The sequence below is a fragment of the Hyposmocoma kahamanoa genome, unplaced genomic scaffold, assembly GCF_003589595.1.
Source record: "Hyposmocoma kahamanoa isolate Upper Pololo Valley unplaced genomic scaffold, ASM358959v1 232, whole genome shotgun sequence".
In the NCBI taxonomy this organism is placed as follows: Eukaryota; Metazoa; Arthropoda; class Insecta; order Lepidoptera; family Cosmopterigidae; genus Hyposmocoma; species Hyposmocoma kahamanoa.
Window position 1 is genome coordinate 3,235,836 of NW_020653750.1, and position 11,735 is coordinate 3,247,570.

At 36.3% G+C, this 11,735-nt stretch overlaps 1 long non-coding RNA gene across 2 annotated transcripts in view; it reads left to right on the top strand.

Annotated features, from left to right (window-relative positions):
• Positions 1-9,862, top strand: part of LOC113228675 — a 12,020-nt gene extending 2,158 nt beyond the window's left edge. For both annotated transcript variants that reach the window (XR_003310327.1, XR_003310326.1), the window contains exons 2-3: positions 9,119-9,411; positions 9,716-9,862. This is a non-coding gene — a long non-coding RNA (uncharacterized LOC113228675). The remainder of the gene's footprint in view (positions 1-9,118; positions 9,412-9,715) is intronic.
• The last annotated feature ends 1,873 nt before the right edge of the window (positions 9,863-11,735 follow it).

Here is an 11,735-nt window from a genome sequence, read left to right on the forward strand (position 1 = left end):
ATCGTGATAACCGTTCCGCCACGGAGGCCGTTTGTATATATACAATTACATGGAATCAAACCTTAAAGGAGACTCTAGTAATTGTGAACAAACTCCAAACGAAAAAAACTAGTTACTTAACCACTATAGGGATTATTTATAAGAAGGCCCATGTTTACATGTTGTTCATACTTAATAAATACATTACAGTTAAAAATTATTCGTGGCGTCATGTCCTTTCTACAAAGCAAGTAGGCATCCATATTTTGTTGCCTGCACGACAAGGACACATACGTACTAATATTAAAGTGGTTCAATATAATCTCAGTACAGAGTACTAAAAAAACCGACCTCAAAAGTACGTGGAATTACGTCTATTTGCCAAGTTTTATTAAAATATCCCCTAGTTCGCCACTATACAGGACTTGACACAGGAAATAATAAAAATCGGTTCTCACTACTCAAAGTATATTGAGAGAGAAACGCCTTGAATTGGAGAATAGCAAAATCAGCCATTAAAATAATTGCTCCTTATAATAAAATTTAGGCGCTGTTTATAAAAATTAATCTTCATGCGTGAACAGCCACCCTTAGAGGTGGATGATTTCCTTCAAAATGAAATGGGACCACTTTGGAGGTACCCCCTTTCCAACAAAAAAAGAATCATGAAAATCGGTTCACAAATACCGGAGTTATCGCGTAACATACATACAAAAAATACATACAGTACAATTGAGGACCTCCTCCTTTTCTTTTGAGTCGGTTAAAAATAAAATGAATATGTACGCTTCAGCTGTAGAGCGGCGAAAATATGTAATCAATACCTATTAAATTGAAACCATAATTAAGGAACAATAATATACCTGTTAATTTATTGCTCTATTTTATGTTATAGCGTAAGCTCCAGAAAGCATAATATCAACATGAAAAATTAGCTGAGAGAGTCAGCAGAAAAATAGTTATTACGACTTTTGTTTCTGCAATGTTTCAAGTAAATCCTTCACTGTCATAAAGTCTTAACTAAGTGCTAGAAAGGAAGACAAATGTATACCCGGCGGCGGTCGTTATCATTAGGCGTGTATTGTAACCAAACACGTTTGTTATAACCGGGTTTAAACGATAATAGGATTACTCTAGCAATTAACTGAAATTAAATACTTCACTAATGATTCTAGAAAGTGAACTCTGAAACATTACTCAGCATATTCGCTTTTAAAGGCTTTCGATAATTTGCCTGAGCCCAAACCTTGGATTAAGGTTATTAATGGCCCTTTTTGCCTCTTTTTCAACTTACAGTAATCTTTCGTAAAAAAAAATTAGTTTAACAATCCATAGACGTACGTACGGTAATAGGCAGTGATAATCAATAAAAAGCCCCTGGCAAGCAATCAAAACAATAGCTAGAGTGTGGCAGTGCCGGCAGTGCCGGCAGTGCTACGCTGCGCTACGAGCTACGATTCGCTACGGCCATCAAACGAATGATATTTCCATTGCATTTCTTTTGTTATTCGACTATGAGAACAATTTTCTATTCGATGGCGTTTTGCATTTTTTTTCTGACTAACGAATCGAATGTTTTCAATCCGATGCGAATATTGGTGAAACTCATAATAAAAAATTTCTGGATGTGCATACAAATCCCATTTTCTACCTCGCCGACAACAAATTATACTTTAATTAATTTTCTGAAGTAAGTTTTCGTAAGTTTCTAAAGCAAGGAGTCGTCAAAGACCTGTAGGAGCTTTGAAAGGCAAAATGTGCTGGTGAAATTACGAGCACATGGGACTTGTCAACTTACGTGTCGGTGACGGGCGCAGTAGCAGTGCCCCTCAGATCTTTGTGATTTAAGGCTCTGAGTGGCACTGCAACTGTTACGGACAGGCGTGTCGTTTACCACAAGGCCCACGATTTGTTCGTTTTTCTCTTGTTATCATTAAAAAAATATGGCTAAATGGTAAGAATGACACAAGTCCGAAAGAAATGGCGTACTTTGGTGTCGGAGGCTTTGAGTCACTACAATAATGAAAATTGCATATTTAAAATGGTCACCTACAGCTGGTTTTATAAAACAATTTTACTTTGAATTGTCAAACAAAAAAATCTATTTTCTATAGTTGACCTAAGTATTAGCCAGCCATAGAAATAGAGCTTAGCGTAGATGAAAATATATCAGCCCAAAAAGCAAATAATAATCCCAGTTATATTAATAACACGCGACCTCGCAATATTAATGTTAATTATTAATTACAGCGCAAACAATTATCCCACCCCTTAATTCACCGACCACGAGCGGTAGTCTCGAATTATTGCGCTAAATACGCAGCCCAATTTATCTTGAATCTCGTCAGGATCGGCGAAATTTAAATTAAAATGTAAATGTTGGAGGACTGCCCTGTCTAATTGCGACCCCAGTCCGTCCGTTGTCACAATCCTTCTGTTTCGTTAGCAGTAACGTGAGATTGCATTTAACAAAATAAATATTTAATTTGATTTTCATTGAAATTTATGCCAGTGATACAACGTAAACAACAAAAGCCTCAATCATGTTGTGATGTACAAATAATAATTGATCACTGTAATATTATAATATTTTAAAGATTTCTTCTTTGAACATAATAAATATTAAAATCCACTTCAATATTTCGGTCGTTGCAAAAGTTCTGAGAAATTTAATTATCTTTTTATGAAACACGTTTCACTTTTTTTCGTGTAACTTTGAAAACACTTAAGTTTATATTCTAGAGCATACTGGTTCAAACAAAATTATTTTATACGAATACCGTAATACCGAATATTTGGACGAATTTAGAACCTAAATATAGTATATAAGAAAGTATTTTTTGTCATCACACGGCAAACAACAAAGCTTTGTAACTGGCAAGGGTAACAATTTAAGTAATAATCGTGGGTAAACTTCAAATCGAATAGTGTATCTGTTAATTATAATTAATGCCCCCTAAGTTTGGATGAGTTTAAGCAATCTAATCTGTTTACGAAGTTCGAAATTTACCGCCGAGACAGCGAGTGTCGAGAGGCGAACCAATCAGAGCGACAAATCTGTTTAATTGCTCTAACTCGGACCTTTGTAACTGACACTGCAGAAACTCGACTAGCAATAGTCAAACATTTTGATGACAATCGACTTAGTATTTAATTATTGCAATGCTATACATTACTGTCTCTCCTTTAGCAATAATATAGTTTATATTTTTATTACTAAGAAGTACAAATTACAAGTATTAACAATTGATGTTTTATAAGGTGAAGAGTAAATTAAACTAGAGGTTGACTAATACAATAAAATGATAGAAATCGAAATTGAAATTCAGTTATTAACTCAATTCATCCCTCTGAATAGTTAATTTAGCTAAAACAGGGAATTACATTTTTTTTCGAAACTTTTTAACGAACTTCTGAATAGGAAAACCAAATTGACAGTCTTTGTAATTAACAAAATTACAGAAAAAGAATTATATTTTACTTGGTAAGCAAAGTTTAAATAGTGAAGTTATTTAAGTTGTAAATACTTACTTAGATTTATGAGAATCATTCCAAAATTCAGAAAAACATGATCCATTTATTTCAGTTTTTGTTAGATTGTTTACGAACCGTGTCACTGCACACTATTTTTTATTGGCTGAAAATATGATCACGTGTTTTTTGTTATTTTCATAAATTATTGCACCCACGTTCTTGTTCACTGGAGTAGATATGTCGGTTTGACTTTTGTCTGTCACGTAGTCGTATTGGGGTGCCGCGGGGAGCAAAACGACGACGTCCGCCCCGCTGACTAACGCGTTAGCACTGCCGGCTTTCCCGGCTTTCCCCCAGCGCAACACATGATTTCCTGAAACAACCCCCTGGCACAACTCGGTCGAGAGTGCAAAACCTTCACACAGTGACACGAGGGCGAACATAATGGCAGTTCGTTAGCATAACTCCTCCCGGAGGCACTCAAGCTTGCTTAAGTAAAATATTTGCGTTATTAAATGATTCCAGCCCTTCCATTTTTAGTGTAGCTGTAAGCTTTCGAAAGAAATTTTATGTTAGCAATTATTTGCAAATATCTATTGAGCACCTAGTTTTGAAGAGATAAGTGCTTACACTATTTAAAAATGTTAGTTATAATATAAGTTGTAACAAGTAGGTGTGTTTTAAGTTTTAACAAATGTAATTTGCCAAACAACCACACCAATTTCCTGATCTCAAACGAGGGCATTCCCTGCACTATGAGTACCAGCATAACATAATTCAGTCTAAGGCACTTCCCAGAACATCCTGGCCAGCACTAGTTTAGAAAAGTTCATTTCTCAATTTGGTCGTACAGTGAATCAAACCCGGGACCTATTCATCCAGCGCCCACAGTATAAACTTCTGAGGGGCCGAGGTCGTCCTATCTGTTAGTGCTTATTTGTTACCAAAATCTTACAGTGAAATGTCACTGTAAGATTTCATTAGTATTTTTCACAAATTCACTCCAACGCAATCCCAAAGTAACGGACTTTGCAGTAGTATTTAAGCTGACTGTATTCGAATCACGCTGTAGGTGGGACGCGGCTAAGTAAATTGTGTACGTGCTTGGCCCAGTGCCGAATGGGACGACCGCGGTTACATACCGCCGACCATATTTTCACAAGATATTTAGACAGATTACTACACCGCTAAAGCTACACTGCCAGAAAACTTTAAAATCTAGGAGCAAACATCATGTTACAAGGTTAAACAGTACAAAGTCCAGCTCAGTACAGTTCATCCATCTATCCAATATAAGAGAAGCCTCACTGGCAAGCAAGCTTATAAACTCCAGCATCTTCAACCAGGAGTTTATAAAAGCGATAGCGGAAAGAAAATATTTCTTTATTATAAATTATTGTTGTTTACTGACCAATTATTTTGATTTTATTTGGGAGATAACAATAACAGAGATAGATACAACCATATGCATCGTTATCAAAATATTCAACCAAATGAAGACAAGTGGATATTCTTTACTTGTATTTTTAGTTACTATGTGATCATAGAGCATTTTTTTAAGTTTAATACTTTTACAATATGGGTGAAGTTTGTGCTCGTGTACTTATGTATTTAAATTTTCAATATAATATTTAAATATAAATATAATTACTATTTTTTCGTATTAATAAGTCTTAACAATAAGATTATTTTCTTTGCTCAATTGTTATTTGTGTGATCACAACTTATTTTGTGTGTAACGCATAGTTTCCATGATTTAGGCAATTATTTGTGCCAGTGTATTATTATTTTTGCTATGTTCTTTTACATGACAGAATAACAGCAAGGGTTATGTATTCATACAGCCCTCAGATGCCGAGTCGTGTACCCTTTTGACACGCTTTCTCTATTCTTTTGTTATTCAATTACGATTTTGTTTTTAGTCTATTATTGTGATTACCTTTTTATAGTATTGTCATTTTTAATGATACCATATGACGGGATTAACTAGTCGTGCACTTGGTGGTAAGTAACACGCCTGTCCATAGCAGTTGCAGTGCCACTCAGAGCTTTAAATCGAAAAGATCCGAGGTCAGCTGCCACTGCACTTGTCAATTCATGATTCGGTACAGGTGTGAAAGGGGCTAAACTCGCCAGCACCCTTACCCATCAAAACCAGAACACAGTACTGCTTGGCGGCAGAAATAGGTAAGGTGGTAGGTTACCGGGCGAACTCTTTCACAAGCAGCTCTACCGCTACTACACGTATATGTTTATAGTTTAAGTGAGTGGTGCATGCGAAATAAAGCCAGTTTTATGTTTTTTTATTTATTTTTAAGGTAAAGGAAATAGAGAAGTCAAAAATCAAACTGCACACTAAGCGCAGCAGAAAGTTATAAAGCTAAATAACTTGGTAGAGCGACGGTGAATATCACAAATTCATGAATAAAGTTCCGAGTTTCACTAACGAATGTTGTTATCGGTATGTTCTAGTTTCATCAAAGTATAACGTTTCCTACACTTCATCACAGAGTTAATGTCTCGTATAATGCTGCAGACATATTAATGTAACTTAATTACGATTGAGTAGCAATTATGACAATGCTCCATCTATTTTTCTAAGGTTACATCCTAGGTTATACCTATTTTTACTTTTTAAATCGACTACAAAGAACGAAGTAAGAAGCAAAAAAGGAGATTTCACAAATTTTTAAGGACGAAATGAGGATGATAACAGAAAGAGTGGACTCGACTGTCTTCCGTAGTTTCACCGTGTTACACGTGAAAATATGATATAGAGTAATGTGTAATTTAATTCTGTTTATAAACAATTAATTGTTTTCCACGTTTCTACTAACTTAGCGCATAACATCCTTAGTAACAAATACGGGCTAATTGGTTCGTTATTAAATAAATTACAATTTGCATTTAGAATTTTGAATTCGAATTTATATACTTATTTTTAAGGGACGAACAAGTCGTGCACCTGACTGTAAGCTACACGCCAGTCTATAACAGTTGCAGTGCCACTCCGAGCTTTAAATAACAAAGATCTTAGGGGCACTGCCACTGCGCCCATTACCCTGAGACATCAGTTGACAAGTCCCATGTGCCGGTAATTTCAACAGCACCCTTTCCCTTCAAAACTGGAACTTAGTAAAGTACTGCTTGGCGGCAGAAATTTACAGACATAATATAAAATAAGATCTTAGTCTACTGACGTATTTATCACAGAACACGTGAGAGAAATGTTTCATTGAAATGTATCTAATAACAATCGAATGAAAGTAAGTAGTGAATAAATGAATTGTTTTTTATACCTAGTGAAATTTAAATATTGTTTCTCGGGCCAATTAGTTTACTACATGTACCTTCTGTTTTCATTATCAATGAAAAATACTCATTAATGTCAAAAACCTGATTTTTCATGTGTGTTGAAATACGCCAGTGTCCATTTTGGGTCTGACTTCACATTAAAATATTTAGAAGAATACTTAAATAATAATATGAATTGATGTATATTCATTTAACTATAATGTTATAAAAGATACAAGTCTCTTTTATTATATAAAACGCTCGTACTAACAGTAGCACAAATGCAAATGTGTACAAACACAAATTGTATATAAAGCCTTTAAACAGTGGTTTCTTATACGAAATATGAAAGTTTAAAATGGAAAACTCGTATCTAGTGCAAAAGTTGCTCAGTTTCATGAATAACATTGCACAATTTGCTATTACGTGGTTGTTGTACGAAAGTTTACGCTAGGCAGTATTTATATATTTATTATTCTTTGAGATATCGAATTTTTATTTGAAAAATGTGACATCACGGTGCCCTTAGGTTGTAATAATAATAATATTTTTTATGATACCAAGTGATAGGTCGAACAACTCCGACCTGGTGGTAAGCGACACGCCTGTCCATGACAGTTGCAGTACCGCTCAGAGCATTAAATCGCAAGAATTGCTTTTATATAATATCAAGTGACGGAACGCACAAGTCGTACGCCTGATGGTAAGCCCTGAGTGACACTGCAACTGTTATGGACAGGCGTGTGCCTGTCCGTAATAGTAAGTAAAAGTTAAAATCGCTAAGATCTGAGGGGCACTGCCACTGCGCCCGTCACCCTGAGACATAAGTTGACCAGTCCCATGTACCTGTAATTTCACCAGGATCCTTACCCTTCAAAACCGGAACACAGTAATGCTGACATTACTGCTTGATGGCAGAAATAGGTAAGGTGGCAGTACTTCCCTGGACAAACTCTTTCACAAGGAGCTCTACCGCTACTAACTGTAAAATTCAAATTGAATTTCGCACATAAATTCCAAAAATACTCAAAGGTGCAAGCCCGAATTCAAACTCCCGACCATCCAGCTTGAGAGGCGGTAGATCAAACCATTTGGTTGCCAGGGCTGTTGCAATATGGGTGGGTGGTAATATGGGCGTAATTTGAAGAAACTTAAAGTTAGGGTCGAAATTATTTTCTTAAATATTGATAAACCTTGGTAACTGGAAAATATAATAATCCCTTTATATTGTTACCAATTCCATTATACGCCTTCAGCACTAAAACCACTGAAGCATTAAATATAATGGAGTCATCAAGATGAAAACAGTTTGCGACAATGAAATGCCAACTTGAAACAAAACGCTTGAGCCATTGTCAAAAGAAAACTCATTAGTCAGAATGTTGTGAATTGCGTACTTGGCTCAGATTATTTACAAAGACAATGTTGCAAAACCAAGTGTGACAAAAATCTTTTCGTCACATTCACGTATTAGTAACATTGAACTAAAAGTATTTTTTTCATATAAGATCGATAGAACAAGTTACAGTGTAAAGGTTTGCTTCACAGAGTCTGGTTGGCAGGTGACGGAAAATAGCGTCAGGATTCTAGGAGTATTGTTAATATAACACCTCATCAACCTATCTGTATTTTTTTATGATTCTAAGTAACGGGACGAAGAAGTCAATGAGTCTGGTGGTAGTATAGAAAGTATGTACTTTGTACCTTCATTAGTATGTATCATAATGCTTTTGTTTAATGCAGAGCAAAAATAGATTTGACATTTGAAGAATATTAGGGGTAAAACTTTATGGGTAAAACGCATTATTGTGATTTGAAAATTGAAAAAATTGCTTTATGGGTAAAACCCATTATAGGGAAAATTGAAAATTGAAAAAATTGCTTCATTTGTGGATTAAGAAGCGCTGAAAGGCTTTCTGTGATACCAAGCGACAGGACGAACTAGTTGTGCATCTGGAGGTAAACGACACGCCTACCCATAAGTTGCAGTACCACTCAGAGCATTAAATCACAAAGATATGAGGGCACTGCCACTGCGCCCGTCACCCTGAAACGTAAGTTGACAAGTCCTATGTTCATGTAATTTCACCACATTTTTTTGTTAAATTTAATCCCCAAGCTTGCGACTCGTACTAAAAATCTTAATAAAGCTGCAACCTAAAATACATACACAGTGATTCGATTCATAACAAAAAACAAAAAGGCAAAAGTAACTTACTCAAATTTATGCTCTCCGTCCTTAGCAGATGCGATTTTGCTTTCCCTCTCCTAAACGCTTTTCGTTAACGCGTCACTTCGAGTAACATGGAAGCAAGTTGTTCTTTTATTGCACGACGTTTAGACGTTTCATCAAGATTATTTTCTTTTCAAGTTCTCGATGCCCGCTTCAAAGGACGCTATCAATTCTTACTGCCGACTCGCTGGAAAACTGGAATTGTTTAACGCTTCACAGTATCTATTCTTTCGTACAGTTTGTACTGAAGCATCGTGAAGGGAAAACGATTGCTTCGTATTTATCTTGTATTGAAATTTAGATTGAATGTCAATATTAGTTCCTGTTGGATATTAAGTTGTTATAATAGACAGATAATGAAAAGGTATTTCTAATTATAGAATATACTGCACGGATCACAAAATCAATCTAATAAATATATCTATACAATAGTAAGTACTAAACTCAATTTCCACTAATAATAGGTTTCAATTCATTTCAATCCAGTTCACCATAAAAGTTTAAGGACACCAATGATTTAGTTTATTTAGTTGACCCAAATCCAAAAAAGGTTTTGAGCTAAAGGTAATTTTGTTTAACAATTCCTTTCGTGGACTCATTTCTTATTTTTGGAGAGACGTAATTCGATCCGTAAAGTAAAACGCTAAGAGCAGTTTTAATTTTGACTTAAATAAGTCGTCAAAGACAAATGTTTAGAAATATCTGTTATATGTGTTATTTTTTTATGATTCCAAGTGGCGGGACGAAGAAGGACGCGACACGGCTACCCATAACAATTACAGTGACATTCAGAGCTTTAAATCGCAAAGATCTGAGTAGTACTGCCACTACACCACCACTCACAGACATAAAGTTAGCAAATCCCATGTGCCAAGTTTCACTCTTACCTTTTAAAACCGGAACACAGTAATGCTAAAATTAATGCTTGGCGGTAGAAATATGAATATGATGGCAGTACTTCTCAGGACGAACTCTTTCACAAAGAGGTAAAGTGCTACTGTTTTTACTATATTTAGTATTAAAATGATTTTCATTCAAATTTAACCAGGCTATATGAAAGTAACTATTATTATACTATCCAGATCCAGATGATGTTGCAAACATAACAAGTGCTAGGAAGTAACTCTCTGTAATTAAATATTTTGTATAAATTCTCCGAAGGAAGAAAAGTCAGAATTATGACAAGACATAAGAAGCAATGTGGGTATGGAGTTGATCAAATAAAGCAGTAAGTTAAAACCTTCTTTTTTGCGTTTTATTTTGTCCTTAATTGAAATGTTAAAATCTGGATTTTTAACTAGTTTAAAAGCATATTTTAACAGTTTATTTCTTACTGTATTCTTGATATCATAAATACTCAAACGTTTCATTTAAGTGACCTATGGGATATCTTAATGCCAAAATTTAAAATTCTATGATACCATAATTTTAATTAGAGATGAAGATTATTTTGGAGAGAGAATGACTGTATGAATACTATGCTCATTTTTACGTAAATCTATCCCATGAAACATCTTTAGATATCTTGAGATACACTTTTGTTTTGGACAATCATTACTTACTCACTAGACAACTCACCAATTCGGACGGACTTCACTCGCATTATCCAAAACACCCAGATCAGTGAGTACTTCCGTAGATCATCCATAGCGGGAAAACGGCAGTTACTACGAATTTCGTGCTTCGAGAGTACCAAGTTAGAAAAATACCCTGAACCAAGTTAGAAAAATTCATTTTCCAAATCGGTCTTAACGAGAATCAAACCTAATCATCCAACGCCCACAGTGAAAACGCTTAAGCCTTCAAGGTAGGTTCCCTACACGTGACTCCTGGGTAGTGGCAAATGAACAACTGATTCCTTAAGATCTCAGGTTAGGCTTTACGATGGTCTCACGTAATATTCAAATATCGCCTAGCTTGATGCTGAGCCCCTCATAGGACTCGACTAGATAGCGACCATCCCGCGTCGGAGTCTGTCGCAAAGGACCTTTGGGTGTGTTCCGTCTGTGCACGCGGATACCAGCTCCTCCCTCCCGATTCCCACAGTCTCACCAGTTCTCAGCTCGCATGGTCCTGGAGCCTGGCTCTGCGCTGCGCTGAGCGTACCGCTTTGGCGTGGGGGACAGGGTTACGTAGAGGACCTGACCGAGCTTGTCCTAGCCAGTGAGGCCGTCCTGCCGCCAGTGATAAAAGCCTATGCGTTGGTATTTGTGCCGGACTGGGACCCCGGAGTTGAACCCGTCGGCCAAACTTAGGTTGGACCGGGGGCTCTTCCGTCCCCCATGCCAGGGAGGCGCTACACTAGGTGTTCCAGAGTGGAATATGGTCTATTCTTTACCCAAGCAATTGTTGAGATTGTGCCAATCCGCTTCATCCTCCCTTTACATGTTTTAATTTATGGCTGCTCAAAAATGGAAAAACGTCCATATAGCGGCGCCCTGTTCCACTTTAAATGTGGACTTTTGCAACATCAGGGGACTTCACTCTAACTTGAATGACGTAGGGTAAGGTTGCGTTAGACGTACCACCGCCTAAGTCGTACTCGAGCGATATCTGGCCTCACATGCGTGAGAAGTAATATCTAGTAATATAAATTTGAACTATTAAGTTAAGCGAGTAAACAAAAACAAACCGGCGGCCGGCCAATATTCGTGTTGGAAAAAATATGAAAAAGTAAGTTTTTGACGTTTTTCTTTAAAATTTCTTATTCATTCGGAAGTTATTCCAAGGAGCAATATGGTGGTAAAGTAATTTT